Raw genomic sequence first — 24,776 nt, 5'->3', positions numbered from 1 at the left:
TGAGTCAACAGCCGTTTCTGCTGCTTTTCTTTGTCTTGAAACGGCAGTCTGAATAATTGCAGCTCGGCTTTCACTTGATGGGATCATCTTGCCAACTTTCCTCGAACTGCCTATCATTGGAGTCAACAAGGCCCAAAAATTAAACCTAGGCAGGTATTCATGAAGCTACAATGCGAAGGCCACTTGCAAAGCCTTGGTGCGTTGAAAATCACCACCAACATAACATGTCTCAGTTGCTTCGCAACGATTAGATAGTCCCTTGCGGCCAGCTGAGTTGCCATTTCTAGATCGTTTTCAGTATGCTCTACTGTCCAGTTTGGGACCCTGAGAATCGGCTGGTAAAAGCATCGAATTGGCCGACCGGTCGGGCTATAGAAAATACACTGATTTGTCGCCAACCTGTCACCGAAGCGAGCAACAAACTAACTCATAGCATTCTTTTGTCAACGGGTAGGGATGGAGCCTAAAGATGCCATGGTGCCGTAATATACGGTAAAGGGCCTTTCGGAGAGGCTTGCTGGTGTTGTGGGATGAAGTACTACCGCTGAAGCCTCACGTATGCTTGTGGAATGCGCGCTGCAGTATTTTGTCATGACCGTCACCAAAACTTTCGGAGAGGCTTGCTGGTGTTGTGGGATGAAGTACTACCGCTGAAGCCTCTCGTATGCTTGTGGAATGCGCGCTGCAGTATTTTGTCATGACCGTCACCAAAACTTTCGGCCAAAAGTATTTTTGGCACCAGTTGGATATATACATTTTATCGCTGACCTTATTCACCAAATCGGGAAGCTTTACCACTACTGCCCTTGATCCACCTCACAAAGGTACGTAAGTTTACTAGTTTTATTTTTGTACCGATCTAACCGCGTTTTCTTCCCTTGTCAAATGCGATCAGTTGAGAAAATACATATTATGTCAGTGTTATCAAAATGCAGATAGATTTCGTGGCCCCAGGCCAATATCAGTGATGGCGTCGCTCTAACAACGCTTCCTAAGTGCGCCTCTGCGCACGTGTGTGCTCATTTGGACCCTTCACCGCGGGTCCCTTCGCGCCCTGTTCGCGACGAGGGGCTGGTGTCCCCACGTGGCGCCATCAGAACCAGGAGCTCCAAAAATAGCCTGCCACCCCAGAGGCGGGCGCACCCTCGCGGTCCGAAGTCGCTCAAGCCATGCGCATTCTAATGAGGTCGCAGTCTGGCCATCAGATGCGCCGCGCACGCATGAACGGACGTCGGCACCTCAGGGACCGTCCCAGCGGGGAATGCCGCCCAAGAACTTTAAAGTCCCCACAAGCCCGGGGCGGAGGTCATCGCCATTTTATTCATTTTTTCCAGTCAATACCCCTAGGGCCAATGCTACCTTTCAAAAGGGTGTGTGCGGGTGTGGGGAGCTCGCCCATCCTAGGTGCCTTTGCACCCTGCTCCCACACCCTGGACGCTGTCCATCGAACAGTCCCCCCTCCCGTCCGACGAGACCCACTAGGTCGTCAGTAGGCCTTCGGCCTGACCGGCAGTGGCGCACCTGCACCAGCGGCGGCGCCAGCGCCCGGCTGGTGCGCCCGACCGGCCGGGCGCCGCGGGCCGCGCGCTGGACACGGCCCTGGCCGCCTGAGACGCGGCGGCGGCCCGGCCGGCAGGCCTCCGCCGGGACCGGCCGGCCGAGCGGCAGTGCTGCGGAGGACGCCGGCGGTGGAGGTGGTGGCAGAGGGCCGGAGCACAGCAGCGCCGACTGGTCACGGATTGTGTCCACGAACCACACCACCGCAGCACCAGCCATGGTGAGTCGCCGTGGGACCGCTCGTCGCTGAAGTTCAGTTGGGTCTGTGTCTGTCTTCACGCGTGATGGGGACGACGGTGCTGGCGTAGAGGCGTTAACATGCACATGCGTAAGTCTGGTGCGTGTGATGTCCTTGCATCTGCCGGATTGTCGCGGTCCGTCGGTCCGACCAGTAGGGGAACAATCTGCAGGTGCGACATACCAATTCATTTTGTACCTCACGCTCTCTTACCCTGGATGCCCCTTCGAACCACTGCGGAAGTGCTGTCTAATTGGGGAGCGCGCGTGGTGCACGCCGGCCAGCGGCTGAGAGCGCACCACTCAGTCGGCTCCATCCGCCTTGCCGGCCGCCCGCCCTCCGCCGGACCGGATATCCGGATACCCCGGCCGGCGGTGACGGCGTGCCGCACTTCCGGCTTCGGCCCGGGTCGCGGTTGTTGACGGCGGCGGCGGGGCCACCGTGTCAGGTTGCCAGGCGTCGGCTGCGGCCCTGTGTGACCTCTGCGCCGTCCGGCCAGGTCGGGCCGGCGTGCAGAGTCACGGGCCGGGCCGGGGACAGGGTGGGGTCCTGCTGGGCGGGGCGCCGGGGCGGCCTGCAGCTGCGCGCGGCATGGTTGCCCCGGTTCGGGCGGCCACCGAAGCACCCCGTGCTGGGGTGGCGGCGCCGCTGGTGGCCCACTGAATGCCCGCACCGCTCCCGCCAGGTGGATATCGGCGGGGGACAGCGCAGGCTCTTTTGGTGTAACGTGACCTTGATGCGTCTCAGCGAGGGGTCACCCAGTGCGGGCAGCAGCTGAAATCAGTTCGTACCAACAAAGCAGGTGGTCTCATGCGGTGTCTGTCAGTAATCAAGGTGGAGCTCTGCTCACAACAGGAGTTTCGTACCTTTTGGGTCCCAAATGTATTGGGACGTCAGAAAATGCGTCGGAACAATCGGACTATCCTTCGTGGCGGAATGCGCCTATCCGCTTGTGCTGAATTTTGATGTGATGTTTCCAAAGTCTGTGCTCAGGTGCATGAAGATTTCGTGCATTTCCACACTGAAGTGAATGTGGGATTCATTTAGGTTGAGTTATGGCTGGGCGTGTATAAGAAATGCTGGTGTAGGACTGGTGCTCCATGACAATTAATCGGCTTGCCGGATTAGGTTTGTGGCTAGCTCATGTTCAAGTGAAATATGCTGGACTTTTGATCTGTTTGCGGTACAAAATGCATTTTTGTAAACGCCATGATATTTTCAATGCATGCATTTCTGCTTTTGGCTGTGTATACATTTTGTACACAGTTATAAGCTTTTGTATACCTTTTATCAATGGGTGTCAAAATAAAACTTTTGTATGCATTTTATCAATGGGTGTCCCCGGTCTTACGTTTTTACTTTCACAACTTTGGGCTCCAAAAATTAAACTCTGATCTTGTCGGCACCACTGGGATCAGTATTTTAAGGCCGAGACTGCGCCGAACTATTTGCCAGCTTTCGTCACAAGCAAACATACTTAAGTTCTCCATATTATGCATCGTACCAGCGGAGACGCGCCATTGCCGCCACCGTTCAAAAAGGCAGAGGTGTGTGCGGCTCCACTAGATTTCGACCAGTATTTTGCCAACAATAACTAAGATCACCGAGGTTGCTACGCACCACGAACGCAGATCTGATTTCCACAACGGTGAATTGTTTTCCCACGTGCTCAAAACGGGTACAAAATCCCCTTTTCTGCGGAGACTGCTTCCATTGTAGCAAGTGATAAGGTGCTTGCCGTGATAGACAGAGGTGATACCGTCCTGCCTGCCCGTATTTCTTTGTCAAAAAGCCTTGACGTTGTTGAGCATCCACTGCTCTTGACGAAACTCAACCTGTAATTTCATTACACACATCATATAGATATGGCATGTCATATGCATATCATATCACAGGGATGTGGTATCGGTACAAAATAGTTTGAGAGCTACATCCGCGCCATTCTCAGCAAGCCCAGATGAAGCGTCAAGATGGACGCGCGATGTGCTTCCATGGTCTCCCAACAGAATGGCTGTGTTTCATAGCTTTCGGACCTCGTGTACCTCATTGGTCCGTCATGCGATCTGGCACTGCGCGCGAAAGATGTGTCACCGTAATTCAGTGCGCTGACGACACACATATACCGAAATCAGACTATACATTTACATCCATACGTGTCATATAGTCATTCAGTGAGGGTCGATGCGCCGAAAGCACTCTTGATAGTTTTCGGGGCCAAAGGCCACCACCGCCACCGCCGCCGTCACCGCCTCCTCCACCTGCCCCTGCGAGCATCAAATCTGGGACCGCTCTTACTACTTGCATATCGTTTTGAATGCATTTTGATAACTTTAAACACCAGTTGCTGAAGATGCTACTGAGTGCTGACACTTGAGCACTACCGTGTACGTGCACTGCTGCACTGTTTATTGTGTCATTGAATCATTTGAGTAGCATGTTTCGTACAACATTGATTTCACCTCAGATGACATATAACCTAAAAGTAACCATCTTTGCGCAAATTTGCAAAACACATGACTATGGCTAACCGGTCAGCATCGGCTGTTTGTGTCCCACTGAAAATCCTATTCGTGATAACATAACGCAAATGCGCGGAACCGTCAATCTTTGCATAATGCCTGTTTTCCAAGCGCTGGCACTACGGTTGAGGGGATGGCGAGTGCTCCCCCGTGAAAGAACAGCGCGGTGTTATCTTCATTCAGCCTTTTGTTTTCTTTACCACCCACCGGCAATATGTAACACGCCGAATGGTCTGAAAGGATATTGACACGAGGCCGTTGACACGAGTCCAACATAAGAAGGCGTCCGAAGCCGGCCCGGTAAATGGCCGGCTCGGCGCGACGCTCCGGCCTAACGACCGAGGAGTGTAGAGCCATGATCAGGGCTCCTGAACCGATGACTACCAGATGTTGCCGCCAGACGTCACTTTCGCCCTCGCTAACGGGCGTGCGAGACCGTGAAGTCCACCGTCTGCTGCGACACTCGCGGCGTTTTCGCCGCTGGCCGGGAGAGCTGCCGAGGCGAACCTGGCGCATGGCTCCTCGGCTCGCGGCTGGGCACATTGCCCGGGGCGCTCCTCGGGGAGGGAGTCGTAGTCCTTGTTCGAGTCCTTGCCGACTGCCCGCGCTGATATATGCTGGGCTGGTGGCTCCACTAATGCTTTTCAAGATAGTCGGCCTTGCGTTCTTAAATGTTTCGGAGAGAGAGAGAGGAGAGAGAGAGAGAGATCTCCACTTGGTTTATTTTTTGTCGTTACCCTTCGCATCCCAATGGCGGGTGCCCATTGTAGTGAAAGAAACCTGTGTACGGCCGGTTGTAACAAATGAAGGCCATCCACTTCCTTATCCGTCCGATGCGAACAATCAGCGGGGGCTCGAGTAAATTCCGTTCCGCTTAACGCCAAGCCCCAAGGCAAACCAGTGCTCTCTGGGGCAGGAAGAGAAGGAAAGGAGAAGCCAAACCAATACAAGTCTTGGTTCCGGCGGCGTGTCGCCCTAGTGAAACCTGGTGAAGGAGGCCTGGTGAAGTTTGGTGACGACGTGGTGAATCCTGGTGAATGTGACCTGGTGAAGCCTGGTGACGATCTGGGGAAGCCTGGTGAAGGTGACTTGGTAAAGCGTGGTGACAACCTGGTGAGGCTTCAGGAGGGTCTCGTCAGACGGCCACGAAGTCACCCTGCAAGCTAACGGGGCGCCGCCGATATGGAATTCTGTGGTGACCAACCCGCGTCCTTCAGTCAGTTTTGGCACCTCAATTTCAGTCTTTGTTCGCTATTTAGGGCTAGCTGAACAGCATGGTCTTGCAAGTCAGGCATGATTTTGCACGGTCGGGAAGTGTTTCGTCTGAGAGATTTATTGTATGAATGTGTTCAGTATTGCGATGCAATGATGTATACCTTAAGCGCTTCGTTGTGTCGTTAAATACGAGTCTAGATCGCGGTGGCGACGTGTGGACGCATTCCTGGTGAGTCGGGGTAGGTTTTGCTCGCGTTCCGAAGAGGACGCCGGCTTGGTAGAAAACCTTAATGGGCTCCGGTGGTGGTCTTAAGGTTGTTCATGAGCCCTCCCAATAGTACTTCATGGGCCAAGATAGAAACGTGACAGGAAGATATTTGCAGACATCTGCTCGTGTCATGTTAACAATGGGGTTAGATGACCGCAACGAGTTCAGCCTTCTAGACATGGCAGTGCGATAATTTACTTTTTCGACGCCGGCATGCCTTTCATATATGAACAGTTGATAATCTCATTGCACATTGTTTCAGGGTTGGTGGCTGTGCTAACATGTGATACATTGTAGCATTATACACTGTTTCCGGTGGTCCTGTGCGTCGTTCTGTGCTGGATTTGCGGGTTTGTAAAAGCGACATGTAGCAGCGCTTAACGTCCCTTCCCCCGGGCAGCTTCGGAAGATCGCCTGGGGTAAAAAGACGAAGACTTGGGACCATAGGGTTTCCACCGACCACGTGACCACGAAAAAGAAGGGGCTAGCATCTCTTGCCGAGCCCGGTAGCCCGGTCCCGAAAGAAAACCGGCCCGGGGAGAAGGGTCAGCGAGGGGGGGGGGAAGGGGGTCTGCACACAGGGGACTTGGCTCCCTGAACTCTCGGCTCGTGGACACCACAGCCCATCCGGGACCACGTCACCAGATCACTTCCGACCATGTGAGTGTTGGCGCTCACCCTCCCCTCCTCCCCGTCCCTCCAGGACCAAGTCTAGTGCCTACCCTTTTCTCGGCCCATAAATTTGGCCGCTGCTCCCTGGCAGCCAAGAAACTTACGTGATTGCTGGACTCGCCGTTTACGCCAACACAACCTCCGTACACCAGCCATAGCCACATCCCATCACCTACCCCTCAACCATAACCCGCCATGATGTTCAGCTGCATTGCGCCTGACCTCTGGGTGGCGTCATAGTGCTGAGGGGCAGCGTGGGACAGCACTCCACTGAGATCTGAAATCCGCACCCGACGGATCCTGGTCCGCGGATGGGTCCTGGTCCGTAGAAGGTGGCCTCAGTCCAACGGTGGGTCCTAGTCTCAGACGGATGATTCCGGTCCACGGATGATGATCTTGGTACGCCGATGGCACGCAGTCCAGACAGGTTCCAGGCCGCACGCGAACCCAGTTTCACTGACAGGTCCCGACCTACAGACGAATCCCACGAATCTCAGTCGACGAAGTGATCCCAGCCCGCTGCCGAAGCCCGGTCCACAGAAGGCCCCGCCTCACATGTCGGTCCCGGTCCACAGACAGGCCCCGCCCCACATGTCGGTCCCGGTCCACAGACAGGCCCCGCCCCACATGTGGGTCCCAGTCCACAGACAGGCCCCGCCCCACATGTCGGTCCCGGTCCACCGGTCCCGGTCCGCAGACAGGCCCCGCCCCACATGTCGGCCCCGGTCCACGGACAGACCCCGCCCCACATGTCGGTCCCGGTCCACAGACAGGCCCCGCCCCACATGTGGGTCCCAGTCCACAGACAGGCCCCGCCCCACATGTCGGTCCCGGTCCACAGACAGGCCCCGCCCCACATGTGGGTCCCAGTCCACAGACAGGCCCCGCCCCACATGTCGGTCCCGGTCCACCGGTCCCGGTCCGCAGACAGGCCCCGCCCCACATGTCGGTCCCGGTCCACGGACAGACCCCGCCCCAATGACAGGTCCCGCTCCTGCGGCGACGTCCTTGGGCGTCCTGCGGCTTCGTCGTCTGGGCGTCTGGCCGCAGAATACCGGTCGACAGGGGGCGCTGGCCGAGTGTTCACGACCGGGTCAGCCCGGTCAGTCCCGACACACGGCGGCTCTCACCGACCTGGGGGTGGCGCCGGACCACCTGGCACCGAGCGGGCGCTCCCGGGACAGGGTGGCAACAGTCAGCGCCTGCAAAAGTGGCGGTGGGGTCGGAGATGGGCACGACGGGGGAAGGGGCGGGGGGGGGGGGGGGCAACAGGAACGTCCGATAACGCGCTAGTGACGCGGGGAAAGCATGACAGCATCACTCGTGACTTCAAATGTAGGCAAATGGAGGGACGACTAATGAATGACGTAATCATGACGGATATGTTGGAGCGAGCCGCCTCGACCATTGACCGACAGCCGCGGGTCGTTCGTAGGACGCCTCGTCGAGCGGCTCTGACCTGACACGTTCTCCTCATCGGCGTGGCTACCGTAAACCAGATGTAGACCGCCTTCCGTACGCGATGAACTGGTGCAGCAGGCTAGATTTTCTTTGCACGGGATGACCAGGCTTTCGCTTTATTGCGCGCAGCTCCATGATCGCGTATTTCCTGCTCATAATGCCGTGCGCCGAACAACGGTTGACCTAGCAAACCAGCAACTCGCCGGTGAAATCGTCTAAATACCACATTAACCGTTGAGGTCAGCGGGGGCATTGACATTAATCGCTGACCGATCGAGTTCCGTGCATCTCGGACGTGTATTCACCCGTCGTCGCGAAGTACGGCACGTAGTCGCACGTGACCTCACACCAGAGACGTGCCCGTGGCCAATGGGGCATGCCGTCTGGACGTGTCGTGGCTGGCGCTGAGGCTGCGTGGAGCCTGCGTACGCCTGACCGGCGCCTCGTCTGTCTGTTGCAGCGGTCGTGCCGTCGGCTCAACATGCACTGGCTGGGATGCGTCGCCTCGACGCTGGTCGGCATGGTGCTGGGTGTGCACCTCTTCCTCATGCTGCAAGACCGGCCGCTGCACCGGACGCCGCGCAACCTGCAGATGATGGCCACGGAGGCGGCGTCGGCGGCGGTGGCGGCGACGGCGCGCGGCCGGGTCGGGCCGAGCACCCAGCCGCCGGCCAGCGACGAGCCGGGAGGCACCGACCTGCTGTTCGTCGGCGTGATGACGGCTGACCAGTTTCTCGACTCGCGCGCCGTGGCCGTGCACGAGACGTGGGGCCAGGCTGTGCCAGGCAAGGTCAAGTTCTTCACATCCGAGACGTCTGGTGGCCCTCGCGGTACGTGGAACATGGGACGTGAGACGTTTACGTGGACGTGAGGCGTGGGGCGGAGCGGGTACGGGGAAGTTGATGGGGCGGACCACGTGCGACGCCACACGGCACGGCGCCTGGGACATCTGGCGGTGCGCTCGACACAAACTGGACGCAGTGCCGTACGTGGGACGGCGGGAAGGCGGTGGATGGGGCTCCGCGGCCGCATCCCTCGCCCACGGCGGGCGCGGACAAAGCGCTGGCAGCCGGCGACCCTGGGACGAAACGGGTCACGGCCGACGCACGCGCCTCTCTCTCACACGATGATGATGCCCATATTTCTGCCGCTGATTAATGGTCCCGGAGCAACGTGCTGGGCCGTGCATTTCACGCGGAAAGTGTTGTCGCGCAAGGCGCCTTTACTTCACATGAAACATCACCTCTAACAAACTGTGAGAGTTATCTTCCACGCTCGCTTTGCGTCATTACTGTCGGCGAATCAAAGCTCCGCATCATCACAGCGGTGCGTGGCTTCGATGCGAGAAGTGGTGCTATGGTGATGGCAAAGCAGGGGTTTGGTGCGCGCGCCGTCCATCCCGCTTCCTCGCATGCTGCTCGGATCCACTCTGCAGTGACCAAGGTCGTCTCCACTTCCGCAGATCTGCCGATCGTACGCCTGCGTGGGGTCACTGACCAGTACCCGCCGCAGAAGAAGTCCTTCATGATGCTCAAACACATGTACGAGAACTACATCGACAAGTGAGTACCGGCTACGGGAGACTTCCAGAGTTCGCAGAGTTCCGGAGCACGTGCCAGCGGCCGGAGTGGGTGCCAGTGGTGCGGAGTGGGTGCCGGTGGTCCGGGACGGGTGCTGGTAGTCCGGCGGTGGGGTGGTGGGTGCTGTCCGTGTGGCCTCCCTCCCCGCGTCTGCGTCTTTGGACCGGCCAGGCGCTACCGCCACCACCGTCTGCTGGCACGAAATCGGACGGGATGCGCCAAAATCGTGGTTTTGCGCAAAGCGAGAAAAAGGCTGGGTTGAGAGGGCGTGCGGTGGCGTGCCATTGTTAGCACATGCTCGGCTGATCATGCCACCAAGAGCAGGAAATGATAACATCTAATGTACGGTCCTCTTGCGTCACTGCCACGTGACAACGACCTGGCGTTGTATTGTTCCGTAGATTGGACCTGGTAGGATGACATTTTTCGCCCGCTGATCGCTGGTGGAGATCGTACTCAGGAGGGGAGATTTTGGGGAGATTTTTTCGGGAGATTTTTTTCGAGAGATTTTTTCGGGAGATCATCTCAAGGTCACCGTGGCATTTACGCCGTCTTAACGTCATAACATCAACGTCATCACAACGTCATTCAAATCCTGCCATTCCATAAGCCATGCGACGATCAAGGCCAAACAATTGTGATGGTGGAGTCGCTCATGTCTGGCATTTGTATGCACGATTTCGCGATTCAGCGGCCGTCATTATGCCCTCAATCAATGCTGTGCAAGATATTATGACGTAGTCAAACAAAAACGTATCGAGAAGCATATTTACTGGACAGAGAAATTGTGCCGTCTAGAGCAGCCTTTTGTGTCCAAGATTATACAAAAGGATACAAGTGAGCCTGTTTCATCATATCTGGTGCTCGCTTCATTATCTTCAAATGCGAAACATACCCTTAAATGCAGCAGTGTCGTGCCGTCGTGCGCGGGATCGGCGGAGCCGTCGGCTGGCGCCCGTCATCTGCGCCGGCCGCTGCTCACTGTGCAGTGTTCCCTAAAAACCGCTGCGAAGCAGAAACCAGACGTGTTAGATGCATGTGTTTGGTGTCAAAGCAGTGCGTTTGACGCCACGGGGCTACTAAAAGTTTTAGCGCGGTCACGTGACATGCCGGATAGGCGTCCTCGAAAAATCACAGGGAGAGGGTCGCAACCCCTCCCCTTATCCTTAGCAATGAGAGGGTTAGCTTTTGTAGGGATCCACACACACACACACACTGGACAAACGAATGGACGGGAAAATGACACAATTCATTCACAGTCTAGGCTGGAACCAACTGTGTCAGCTGAAAATAATTGTCGCTCCCTGATGGCGGGCACCGGCGCCCGACAAGCCCGGGTGAGGCATCAGCTTTGTCGTCCAAAGCAGTGATCTGTGACCGTATCCGTCACTGCCAGCCTTCCGCCGGTATTGTGACGACCGGCCGCTGCGCTGGCCCACTAATGCCGCCCATTCATTGGGGCCCACAGTCCGTAAATGGTTCCACGGGGCGCAGCACGAGCCGGCCGGGGCGCGAGCGGAACTTTTGACACCTGGGCAGTGGTGTCGGCTTGTCGTCAGCGGTTCGTGGGGCCCGTCAGAGCAGTGTGACTGTCACTGTTCGGTCACGGCGTGCCCGTCATCGGCGGGATTCCTGTCGTGAAAGGAGCGTCCCATCTTTGGGGCGATTTCAAAAGCATACTTCAGTGAAACCTCAGGACTAGTTACGTCTAATTATAGTACTGGACAATGCCACTGCAGCACCGTCAAGGCATACCAGAGATATCAATCGAAAGTATTTTCGAGTCCGAATTACGCTGCAATGAGTGGTACGCTTTGTAACAGCATTGCACTTCTTCCTTGCATTCGCGACGACCATCACCATGACAATGCTGCGCGCACCTTTATTAGTGTGAATAAAAGAACGTTTGTGATTGGCTCAGCGGGCGGCAAGGGGCTGTTACCGAACATGCCACGGGCTATAGTTTGAACCAGTGTATCACTATGGACCAGGTAATACTCCTATTCCCAAAGTTAAAGTGCACCTCCAAAGCCATAACATAATGTTCCGCTGCATTCGCGGGATGACAGCTTCATATTCGCATTTCTTCTTGTCTAAACAGAATGTGTCAAGCTTTAGCAGCATCTATTACACAAACGTTTTGACACCTTGGTGTGTTGCAAACACTGCAGAACACACACGCTGAGAAAGCAAGGCAAATAAAATGTATTAATTTCACAGTGGTGAGCGGGAAGTAAATTAGATTTCTCCCCCAGGAGCGAAGCGACTATTTTAAATCGAAATTATGAGCTTTTCAGGAACATTTCGAGAAAACTGGTATTACGGACTAAGCCGTACGTGTCTGATCTGACAATAAGCGAAGCACCCAATTACGACATGGACACCCGAGCGGACGCACTCAATGCCCACTTCGCTACCGTTGGTCCCATCGGTGGCATCGCTGCGGAGGCGACGGCGGCGCGTGGTAATGCGGGTGCGCCCCCGGCTGAACCGCACCCGTACCGTGTCTGTGCGCCGACGTTCTCCCTGCATCCAACCACACTTCCGGAGCTTTCTGCAGCCATCAGGAAGATGAGCGCGTCGAGGGCTGTCGGTGTCGATGGCGCACCGCTCTATGCAGTGAAAAATATTTACCAGTAGTCGGCGCTCATCTTTTACATCTGATCAACTTTTCCATCACACCACGCACCTTTCCATCCGTCTGGAAGATCGCGCGCGTCACTCCGGTGTTCAAGTCGGGCGACCGATCAGACCTGAACAAACTTTCGTCCCATTTCTATGCTCTTCGGAATGGTTCTGAGACTATCTGAGCGGTCGGGAGCAGATGGTTCGGGGTAGCTCGGTTACCTTATCCCTACCACACGGGATGGCCCGGTGATGTCGGCCCAATCGTCTTCATCAACAACCTATCCAGCGTCAACTTATCCATCAACAACCTATCCACGGCCGCCTACTATCCTACGCCGATGACACCCAATTCCCTGGCTCCGCCACCCCGATTTCGTCGGCCTGTCCAGCCTTAAGCCCGTGTCGAGGAGTCCATTCAGTGCCTCCAAAACTGGTTTCAGTCAAACAGCCTTAAAATGAACCTCACAAAGACAGACTTCATGCTGATGGGCGCCAAACCCTCCATTACAAACACCGGCAACTTCCACATTACTTTCTCGGGCACATTCATCCATCATCCCCAGTAAAGATACTACACGCATTCCTTGACCACGGCCTCACGTGGGAAGCCCACATCTCCTCTCTTAGTAATGACGTAATCCTGTCTTAATGCGCTGTAATGCAATCCTCGCATCCCTGTTCAAAATTCGACACCGCTTCACTGCTGAGGTCCTGAATCTCCTTGTCCAAATTCACGTCTTCGCCCACATCCTCTACTGTCTGCCCATCTGGGGTGGAGCGGTCATGCATCACCTAGACGAGATGCAAAGGGTGATGCGCTTCACAGCCGGGCTAGCGAGCGGTGTCCGTCGTAGCGATCACATCTCACCTGTCCCGGGAGCACTAGGCTGGTGCAGCGTTACAGATCATGCGCACCACCGCGACTGCCTGGCGGTGTGCGGGGCACTGCGCGTCCCCGAATCTCCCAGTGCATTGCGTGCTCTATTGATGACGCCCGCTAAGTCTTCCCAACGCCGAACTGGGGCTGTTTCGTGCGGTGCCGTCCCGTTTCATCTGCCGCGTGTCCGTCTGACCGCCACCCAGCGGCATTTTCCGTACCGCGTGGCCGCCGCGTGGAACGGGCGCCTGCGGCGGCCGTCCGCGCCCCCTCACGCCGGGCAATCTTGACTGTTTTAAGTCGCCGACTCATCGACTGAAACTGCATTCACCTGTGCGTATGTGTGTATCTCTGTGTTCTGTGTGCGATTTTCTTTCCCTGCACGACTAGGCGCAGAGCAACCATTACGTGGATGGGCCTTCAATAAAATAAACATAAATATAACTGAAATGTTGGGAAGCGCAACCATGGGAAGTGTGCCCATGTTTATTTACATTGTTTATTTACATTGTTTATTTAAACTCTAGACTTTATTTCATGACGCCCCATAAAACATCGCTGAGTCAGCAGCCGTCCATGAGAAAGCGGCTACCGTTTTTAGAACTGTTAGAAATGTGGATCAGCTTTCAGCAACCGTCAAATGTTAAATTTGTTAGTTTCATGGTCTTTGCGGAGGTCAACGGTCGACGCATTGATTCATGGGTCCTTTGGATATGTGACCAAAACGTCTATGAGGATCTTCTTGGCAGTTAAAGTTTCGCTGGACACCGTTTTTTACCGCCTAAGGATCCAGTGGGACGGCGTTGATACCCCGCTATTCAGCGGCCACCGCCAGCACCATAGATCTGATCCCGCTCTGTGAGTGTTCCCTGGCGGCTGCGGGACGGGCAAAGCCCAGGTACCTCGGACGGGCGGCAGATGTTACTCGTGTGCATTGGCAAAATCGTGCCGTCCGCTGCACGGCGCCAGCTCGGCAGCTATTTCCAGCTGGTGCAACCCGTTGCCAGCCCTGTCAGCTCGGCTGATCATTGATCCCTGCGCTAGCGGCCTGTTGACCCAGCGGCGCGTGCTGCAGGTACGAGTGGTTCATGCGCGCCGACGACGACGTCTACATCCGCATGGACCGACTGAGGAAGTTCCTGCGCGGCATCAACTCGTCGCAGCCCATGTTCATCGGCCAGGCCGGCCTGGGCAACACGGAGGAGTTCGGACGCCTCAGCCTCAATAGCAAGGTGAGTGACCGGGCCCGGCTGTGTGCCGGTTCTGGCCTGCTGTTCAGTCCGTTCCCAGGCATGGACGAGGCCGAGGCCGAGGCTCACTGACGTCACAATTTACGACACGTCGCAGTGTGCCGCCTGAGCCCGTCTCTCGGAAGTCAGAAGACGCCGAGGTGGCAATCTGTGGCGGGCCGATAGGAGGCGATCGTCGTCGGGCGTCGCACCTCCGTCAAACCGGCGATGGCTTACGCTGAAGGCTATCTCGCAGGGAGCCAGTGCACATGAGGCGGCGATAACCACGCGGCGCACCAAAGCGGCGCGTGCTGCCCCCGACAGCGTGATCACACCATCGGCGAGTCTGAGCCCCGAGTCTGCCCTGAGCTGCTCTGCCCCAGCGTGCGTGTCCTGCAGATAAGCGCCCTGTTTATTGTTTTACGACGGTGCCCAGTTCCCGCGACGATAATCTGATACACCCGTCACCATCGCGGGGCTCCCGAGCTGATACACCCCTCACCATGACGGGCTGTTCAGCTGGTACACCCGCCGCCACCGCGGGTCTCCCGAGCTGGTACACCCGCCGCCGCCGCGGGTCTCCCGAGCTGATACACCCGTCACCACCGCTGGGCTCCTGAGCTGATACATCCGTCACCATGACGGGCTGTTCAGCTGGTACACCCGCCGCCATCGCGGGCCTCCTGAGCTGATACACCCGCCGCCATCGCGGGCCTCCTGAGCTGACACACCCGCCGCCATCGCGGGCCTCCTGAGCTGATACACCCGCCGCCATCGCTGGGCTCCTGAGTCCCGTTCGGATGAGGCGAGCGCACCCGGCTTGGCGTACGTGTTACGGACGCGGTACGGCCTCAATGCACGGCAGGCCGGTGAGAGCGCGAGACGATCAAATACCCGCTAGTCGGTCATTCCAGTCCTGGAAAGCTTCGATCTCGGGTGTCGTGGAAGAGATTAAAGACCCTTCCTCGTCAGTTTGGCACCGGTAGCCCACGACAGTTCGTGGGCCGTGGGCCACCAGCAGCACCTGTCGGCTGTTCAGTGTTCTTGGTAGGTCTGGGACGTTGAAGCTCCGTACATATCTCATGGGAGGCTCAGTAGGTCGGTGTCATACATTATGTAAATTCGATGCTTATCTGCCCACGCGGCAAGGTCCACATTATTTCGTGGCCCTCCGCGGGGCGCCTCGCGCGCGCTCTCTCTCCCTCTGGAAAAGTGTGCCGTCTGCACTTGCAGCGGCGGAGATCCCTGACTTAAACCCTTGCGCTAATTGACCACCTTTCATGTCGCGGACTGTTGGGGAGGGGGATTAGATGCGACCTCTTGCCGTTTCCAGACGAGGAAGCTAGTGGCCCCCGGGAAGCATATGCTTTGTGCCTGCCACAGATAATAGCTCCCACCCTGCGACCACCCGACCGTCGTCCCGTTCGCCAGGCTCCCGTCAGGTCAGGTCAGGTCAGGTCAGGTCAGGTCAGGTCGGGGTCTCGTGACCCAGATGGCGGCGCGGTAGATAGAGCTAGGCGGTCGAGCGCTGCCTCCTCGCCCCCCCCCCCCTCTTCCGGTGGTTCAAATCATGTCACGAGACGTGCGCTGCGACGCCCAGACTAGAACGATGGAATTATTCTGTTGTTACGTTTTCTGGGAGTCCTGTTGACCTCTCTGGGCCACGCCTTTCTCCAACGGAAGAGAAACCGGTGTCGTGCTGGCCAGAGTACACACGGGCAGGGCGTGCTGGAGCGCCCGGTGCGACGTGGGCCACTGCCCCTCCCGGCAGGTTTCATTTGCTGTCTGCTCGTCTGCTGGGCTCCTGGCCAACAGCTGCCTGGCCGGTCCAATCCGTATGCTGCAGGTATGTTTTTCGAGCTGGGTGTATTGATGTTTGTGTAAGGATGTTCCTCTTCTTATCTCGGCTATAGTGGGCTAGAATTTTCTGGTCACTTGGCGGCTTAGCGACACTGCTTCCAAGGCGGCGTGGAAACTTTTATTCCACTCACCGGGATTGGAAGCCTAACCCACCAGGCTTACGCAAACATATAATCTATTCAGCTAAGATATTTTAACATGCTTACCAATCGATGGCATTACAACATTAAAAACAGTATAGAGTGCGACCAGTTTGCTAGCCCCTTAGTGCGACAGTGACGTACTGGGCCGGTATCTCAGATATCGGAGTGAAATTGTCAATGGATTAACCCAAATTTTTCGCACTGGCTGGTAGGGAATATCATTAAGCTGCAAATCTGCCAGAGAATTGTTACTCACCAAAGCTAGAGTAGGTGCAAAACAGACTCACACAAACGCATGCTGTATTTCAAGTCATACAACGTATTTCAGTTTCCACCAGTAAAAGCTGGGAAGCCAAGTTCAGAGAAGAGCAATGTTTACAGTACACCAGTGGCCGCGAAGTGATAACGCTATTTGTATCCCCAATCTTTTCATGCACTCAAATAGGAAAATGTTTAGTGCAGCCTGGAGTTGGGGAGGGAAGGAGTGACCCTTGCCTGCTACCCTTATCTGCGGCCTCTGTTGTGGGGTCAAACTGCAGTCATTGGAGTTGAATCAATGCATGAGCAGATGTGTTCGAGAAACGGTGGATGGGTAGACGTACCCAGTGCTACATAAACCCATCTCTGCTGACCACTATACCTACCAGTTTATAAACACATCTCTACTGACCACTATACTCACCACTACATGTGCCCATCTCTGTAACCACGTCGGCGTTAACCCTGTTGCCCGGTGGGAAGATGGCGAGGTACAACGTCTCCCCCTCCCCATCACCCAAGAGGATATGCCAGGATTGGCAAGTACCCAATGGTTGACAAGCACAACGGGCTGGCATGCACCGGCTTGAATTTCACTCACATCCATCCCCTGCTACCTGGAGGCCGCATTCAGTTGCAAACAAAGTTTGCAATGCAGATTTATGTCCATCAGACTTTCGGGCATCTTCATAACCTAAATGCCAGTGAAGAGCTTCGGTACCAAGTGTAGGTATTAATTAAAAGGAATGTTCCACATTTGAAGATATGCGTCAGATGCAAGCGTTAGATATGATGAAACAAGCTCACTTATAACTGCTGCTATACTTTTTCAGTGGAAAAGACTGCTCTAGTCAGGATAATTCTCTGATTAGTATATATACTTCTCAATGCGTCATAGTTTCATTACGCCACCGTACCATCTCAACTGATTGAGAGCCAGTTGATTGCTGTTATATCTGTAAATCGCGCTCGCAAACACGAGGCACCAGAACACAAGATAGGGGCTGAACACCTCATCAGTTATTTCTCGGCCTCGATCGCCACTTGGCTTATGGAATGGCGGGGTTTGAATGACGTTATAATGACGTCATGAACGCTAAGATGACTTTGAAATACTCTCCCCGATATATCTTTCCCCATTTTCGCCAGCGTGTAGCTCAGAACCCAAAGAGACTTAGGCCTGAAGAATGGCAGGATTGTGAACAGCACCGAAAGGTCTTCAATGTGGCTATATCAATGTGTTCTAAACCCCATGTAACTGTGGAACACTTCCTTTAACTACGGGAGTTTTTTTCTGCCTGGGCACTTACATGCTGATTTTTGATGGTAGGGGCGCGGGAATTTCGCGTTAGGGAGGAGGCTTTTGGGCTGCTAGCCCCACCTCCTTTGTGAAAACTTAGTGCCAGGGTTACGAAAGTGCGTGAAAAAGCCGACTCAAGTGTCTCTTAGGCACCAGTCCTGCACAACTTACATCACTCCAGCGTAAAGGTGCAAAATGTCTCCAGAAAACTCGTCAATCAGACAGGTCTGACAGGACAGGCACCGCTGGTAGCAACGGCTCCAATAAGCGTAGGTAGCCAGATAACATAGTTTGTCCATAACATAGGCGTAAAAACGTTTAAAAAAAAATGGGAGATCGAGCTCAGGGTATACTTAGGAATTTTTACTGTGAGGCAAGCCTGGGTAAGGGGGGGGGGGAGCAGAGATGGAGAACTTTGTTCACCCCTTATTCACATAACACATTTTGGAAATATGTTAATGTCGTCATTGCCACGCTAGATATACATCTACGGCCATTTCCTGCCGGTGAGCAACCTTACCTCATCGAATCACCTATAACAGTTGACTCAAGACTACCCAGCTCCCTAAAATTATTCGCCCGTTTCACCATCGTTTCCCCTGGGGAGGCAAAATGCCGGAAGAGGAGAGGCATTTTGGGTCGTTCGAGAGGCATCTGCATTTTATTCATCACAAATTAGATGTCAAAATATGCTCTTGACACAGGCTAGTCAGAATGTCCAGTTCGAATCAATGGCCTTGGCATACTTGACGAAGGTACGCACATGTCTTAAGCAAGTCGTGTATCTATATCTGTCGTACACATTTGGTGTAACCCGATATTTTGGGGAAAAGTTGGCGTTTCCCTATATTGCCGGTTTTTCGTGCAACGCGTGAAAATTGTCACCAATACGCCATTGCACTTAATGTTTTGTCGTTATTGGAAACGCCTACCAGGCTGCAGACACCCTCTGGAGGTACCATTATTCTCACATGTCCTGATGGAGAATCTATGTTTTTAGGCATTCCATGAAACGTCCCATTCGAAGGCTGTCTCAACTGCGCACAGAACGCGTGTCACATTACCATGTCATGTTTGGCATTCAAATAAATGATCAATGCTGTTCCGTGCCTTTTAACTTCTACGACATACCAATTGCACAAACTTCTCATTTGTTGACTAGTTAAATATGATAGTTAAAGGTCCCTCTGACTGGTATTTTAAGGTCTAGCGCTGCGGGCTGGGTCTTCTTACAGCCTCCGACCCCCTTCGGACACTGCCCCTGGCCGACTCGGGGCTCCTGGCCAGTACGGGACGTCTGTTAGGCACTAAGCGCCTCTAACCGACACAGGGTGCCCTCATTGACTCAGGGCCCTGGCCAATGCAAATCTCGGGTTTCGGCCTTTTTCCTGCTTGGGAAATGGGCAGGCCCTCATGCCCAGACCACACGCAAGCGGCTGTTTTGGCGCTGGTGCCCGACCGACACAGAGGCACGCATCGACTCGGGTGCCCCCCGATCGGCACAAGAACCCTTTACAGGCATTTGAGGGCCCGGCCCTGCAGGCCGAAGCCCCTTAATACGACGTCCAACCAGTCTTTCGGCCCTCACATCGGGCGCTTGGTCGATTGTTCCGAGCAGCCCTTCGGCCCTTTGGAACCTTAGGTGGGGGGGGGGGGGGGCACGTGCCCCCATGCCCCCTCCCTGCGGTATTGGTAAGCAGACATGCAGAAGAACCTAGGCTATATAAAAAGGCAGAGCAAAGCCTTGGGTACTAGAGTAACGTAATTTGCTGCTTTCTCCGTTCGCCTTGGATGATAGGATAACACGTTGTCATTACGATGCGAAGCAGTTTTGTCCAGTGCAGTCGCAGGAAAATTGCAGGTATCTATACAAACCGGCATGATTGTTTGAGGTAGTAGTAAAGTAAGCTGAACACAAATTAAATCCGAAAAAGTGGGCACGGCAGTTGGCATTACTGAGGGGACGGATAGGGGGGCAAGGCTCCACTTGTTCGTCCCCCCCCCCCGTTCCTTCACCCATGGTCCGTAGGTTAGAACATTTTTAAGCTGACGAACGTGACCGCAACGTCTCAGACACGCGCCTACCAACCCACGAGAAGCACTGCAAACTAAGGGTTCGCCTGCGGTCAGTCGGATTCTAACAGTAGGAACCGGGACGCATAAAATACTGCCTCACCATAAGATCAAAAGCCTTTAAAATAATTTGCTATGAATGCCGGTTTGCATTATAACAGAAACATATCTGGATGAGAAATGAGTTAGTAGTAGTCCCGAATTCTACATATATTGGTTTTGAATGATTGTCTGCTTACCAAAGTGGCATGACTCAGGAATGAAATCAATTGGGGGGCATGATTGATGGGCACCATTACAGGACATCATTGCTGTCGATTGTTGGTGAACGTAGGGTTGCAGGTAAACCATACAATGGCACGTTTTATGCGATGCAATGATTCATAATGTAATGACACAACACAGGCTTAGTGAATTTGCAAATAACGCCTGGTGGGTACTGCGTAATGCTGTCAGACCATTCTTTCATTACTACGCAGTCTTACCTGAGCTATAGGGATTTGCTTTCCCAGCATTGGGTTGTCCGTAACTCGCCCGGCTTACTACCTTACTTTGTCCAGTTTGCCTGGGAGGCTATGCCATTCGGCACCTGATGCCCCTCTTTCGATTGCACGCATCGGCTAGTAGTTAAACATGGGTGTTGCCTATCGGGTGGCACAAGATATCCATGGTTTCGCTCCACGAAGCCAGGCCCGGGCTGGGACGTCGGACGAACATCCGCGCCGGCCGATGCTCAGCCCGGCGCTCCGGCGGGCCGTGCCGGGCCGGGCCAGGCGCCGGCAGGGCGATGGCCGCCGTCCGGCCGCCGCGGAGTTAACGGTCCGGCGCCGCCGCCGCCGCGGGCGGCACGTCTGGGACGACCCGAGACACCTCCGCCCGGCCGACGCACGCCGCGCGTCACGGCCGGCCAGCGCGTGGTCCGCTCGCCACGGCCGGCTCACCTGGGTGTCCGAGGAGGGGAGGTACCTCGGGCCGCCGGCGCGCAGATGCGGCGGCTGCCGATCTCAGGGGCCGCTTCCGACGGGATCGCCTCGCACTCCACAGCCTCGGGGACGCTCCGCACGAACACTCCGCTTCAGGACACATCCTCAGCCGTCGTCTTTGTCAGGGTGGATGCGCTCGCTGCGGAGGGTCTGGCATGCGTCGCAGTGAACATGCTGACTTGCGACTGAATTTTTCACTTGATCGGGGCAGCTTTGGGCACTTGGTCTTGATCCTATACCGGTAGATAGCACTTGATCTAGGGTAGCATCCAGCCAGCTCGCGCCTCGCACCTGTGCTTCCACGCGCACGCAGTGAAGCGGTTCCAATTTGATTCCTCCCTCGCGGGTCACTAACGGCCCCCGGGGAATCCCTCCGGAGACCGCTGGCGGTCTGTGTCTGCGGGTGGGTATGGGGATGGGGGATGAGGTGGCCCCACACGCGCCTCAACAGCATTGCCTTGAAATGCAGCCACCTGCACGTGGATCCGCATATCGATGGAGCGTTCTGGTGCCGAGCTCCGGGCGGCGTGCGCGGGCGCGGCGTGGCCGACCCGCCACCATCCCCCGGCTCCAGACATCCGGCCTGCTGAGGGCGCCTGACGTGCACCGAGCTGCCGCCGTCGTCCAGTCCCGGCACCACAGCAGGCTGCGAGCGTGACGGCCAGGGCAGGACGTCACGTTACAACGTCACTAACTCCGAACACGTCTTGTATGTATATCTCGCAGGGGCGCTATCCCGGAGCGGGTGAAAGCACCAGCGCATTGCAAATAGTCAGGGTCCCCACCCTTGTGCGGAGTGGGTTCCGAACGCTTATGCACACAGCTAGTATGTATACGCTAAGCAACAAGTATCACACTGATTGTTGCTTTAACGGAAAGTCCGTCGCAAATAGGATTCAGTTATGACTTTTGTCCACTTGCGCAGTAGGTCAGCCGTCCACCCTCCTGCCAGGAGCGTTGCCGCCGCACGCACCGCTAATACGACTCCCAGGCTGCCTGGGCGATATGAATCTTGCCGGGTCAGGCAACCGTCGTTCTTACCTGCGGACCCCACCCAGTTGAACCATTGAGATAGGGCGCCACTGCAGGACGCTTTCGCCACCTGTGTCACCTACCCATGCGCGACCAAAGGACTGACGTCGGCTGTCCTGCGCACTGCGCTGATGAATGTATCGATCAAAGGCATCTGTCGGCGTCGCTCGGAATGTATGGAGATATATTAGTAATCCTTTCGCAAGGCGACGGGCCATGACCCCGCCGACTCTGACTGCAACGGACCGTGACTCGCGCCGACTCTGATGGCTATCAGACGGAGGGCTCCACGCGGTCCTGCATCTCAGCTGACAGGGTGTCTGACGCCGTGACCAAGTGAGGTGGCCGCAAACCATTGAGGCTCGCAGCTCCAAAAGCAGGGCTCATGTGACCGACTTCGGCGGTCTGTTAGCAACTGTCCTAAAGGGTCATTCTTGAACAGCACGGCCGTTGTGTGGCACTGCATGGCATGCCATTGAATTTCAAATGAACGGGATTTGCTCCACTGGAGGGATGTCGGTCAGGCTCTTCGCAGCAAGCTACAATGACTTAAAGACTAAAGAAAGCCACCCACGAAGCTTCGGGTTGGCTTTCCCGTTAACCGATTCCAGTGTGTGACGGGTCTTAACGTTTTTCCTGTCGTCGGACTGTCGCAGAACAGTCGCATGTGGGTGACTCCCATTGAAAACAGCACAGATACCCAGACAGGTGACTGCCTGCCACATCACGTTATGTTACGACGTGCCGTTAAAGTTATGCAGTTTTTGTGAACTTTTTTGAATGTATTGGTTTCGTATCAAAGCTCTGCATACATTTGAATCGCAAATGGGACGAAAAGTGGGTTGTTGATGAGGGTGTGATATCCATTGTCATCCATGTTTACTTTTAAAAGAGTTCACACAACTATCCTATCGTTGGCCTTAGTAACTTGAAAGTTCTGATTTTTCTATTTATGGCTGAGTGAAATCTGCTCCCAAATGGCTTTGGCAGATCTTCTGCCAGACCTGATGAACGCGACCAAGCGTAGCTAGCCGAGTCCGAGTCCGAATTAACAGCACCCCTTGGGCGCTGTCGTCGGCTCGCGACCTTTGGATGGCCAGATTGCACCCGGGGTGTCGAAACAGCCGTGTCCTCGGGTAGCCGTCCCGTTCTATTGCTGTGCCGATCCGCCTGGATGCCCTTGGGCATGTGCATACAACATGCCACGCTCCATCGCCCAGCGAGAAATCATGCCGCACGGCGTCATAGCTCAAACAATACGTCCGCACCGTCCCAGTTTGGGCCCGGCCATGCGGCCGCTCGCCGCCGTGCTGCCGTGACCGGTCCCCGTCAGGAAACCGCTGAGGGCAACACCACAGCGGCACGCGGGTGGCGCGCCCACGCTGAAAAATACCAGACAGCGGTAGATATTTTGATAATCTTGGCTCAGAAGGGTGGAAACGCATAACGAGCTCGATTTTCGTTTTTCCTGCATAGATCCGCGTGCCCGCAGACGGCATAGATCCGACATGCGACAGACGGCATAGATCCGACGTGCGACAGACGGCATGGATCCGACGTGCGACAGACGGCATAGATCCGACATGCAACAGACGGCATGGATCCTACGTGCGACAGATATCAGACCCGACAGGAGTGTAACGCGAGCTTGTGAATACGTATGTTGTTAACAGACGATCGAAAAGCATGCTGACCGTGCTTGAATGCACGGGCGGGGCCCATACTGCTGCTGCCGCAACTCGGTCATTGTTAGCAGCGCCGTCTGCCGCAGCGGGGCGCTGCGCGCGCCGGCGGCTGCGTCCGCTAGCGGCTGTCGACGTCCGCAGCTGTGAGCGGCTGCCACTGCCCACACCTGGGGCTTGGGGGGGGGGGGGGGCTGCAAGGGAAAGTCAGTGATCACGTCCATCTGGTGCCGCCGTGAAATCGGTGCGGAAACGACTGTCAATGGATCGTATGGCAATTATCACGCGAACACAGATAGACAGGCGGAAGAGCAGGCAATTGTGCGTTTGAAAGCGAAAGCGGACAGAGACATTTGGAATCGGGTATTAATCTAGTCCTGTAAACGTTCGCAAGCGCAAGGCTCGCTTGCACGCGGACCTCTCTCGTATCCCCTGCCACGGGCTGTTTCGGTGCCGGCCGAGGACGCCTACGGTCGTGTGTTCGCTGGGCAGAACAATGCTCGCGCCCCGGCCGCCCCCGGCCATGCGCTGGTTGAGTCAGGCTCCAGCGTGGCGCACTGGAGCGTCACGCAAACGCCCTGTCAATAAACATGCGCTCACATTCGCGCTTGCGTGGCGTGTTTGGAGGAGCCGTCCAAAGCTGGTCAGCGCACCCGGAGGCGTGCACCTTAACTGGGTCGATGGTATGGCTCGTGCGGCGCAGTGAAACTGGGATTGCTTGACAAGACACCGGGAGATTTTTGGTTTATGTCTTTTGGTTTAAAGCGCATGTTGGAGGTACAAAGAAGGCGCGGGGATTCACATCATTTTTGAACTTCGTGCATCGTTAAACGAACGAGCATTTTCCAAGGCATCGTAATGATGTGCGTGAGCTGTTTTTTTCCTGCCGTTTCGGACGAAGTGGAGGGCTTTCTGTGAGAGAGGAGCAGAAGAGTTAATGCAGGATTTTGTATTTGGGCCGTACTCCCTCCTGTGTCTGTGTTGACCCTGTTTACAAACCTGCCGCATGTTTACGCACTTTTTTGTTTTCTGATCTAGCTATCGTTTTGTTATTTATCGGGACATGCAGACCCATTAAGTCATTGAGGTCACCACGGTATGACGGAAGGAGGCCAGTAAAAGTCGCCGGGGACGAGAAATGAACCCCTATCTCCCGATAAGACGCCCTGCCTCTGGTTCGTTCACGCCCACTATAGTCAGT

General features: G+C 55.4%; 1 pseudogene; it reads left to right on the top strand.

Annotated features, from left to right (window-relative positions):
- Positions 1-1,681: 1,681 nt before the first annotated feature.
- The window catches only part of LOC119102387 (chondroitin sulfate synthase 1-like), a 66,081-nt pseudogene continuing 42,986 nt past the window's right edge, over positions 1,682-24,776 (top strand).

This window comes from Pollicipes pollicipes, unplaced genomic scaffold, assembly GCF_011947565.3.
Source record: "Pollicipes pollicipes isolate AB1234 unplaced genomic scaffold, Ppol_2.1 Scaffold_5724;HRSCAF=6776_pilon_pilon_pilon, whole genome shotgun sequence".
NCBI lineage: Eukaryota > Metazoa > Arthropoda > Thecostraca > Pollicipedomorpha > Pollicipedidae > Pollicipes > Pollicipes pollicipes.
The sequence above is the reverse complement of the archived record's forward strand: the minus strand, read 5'-3'. Positions and strand labels throughout refer to the sequence as shown.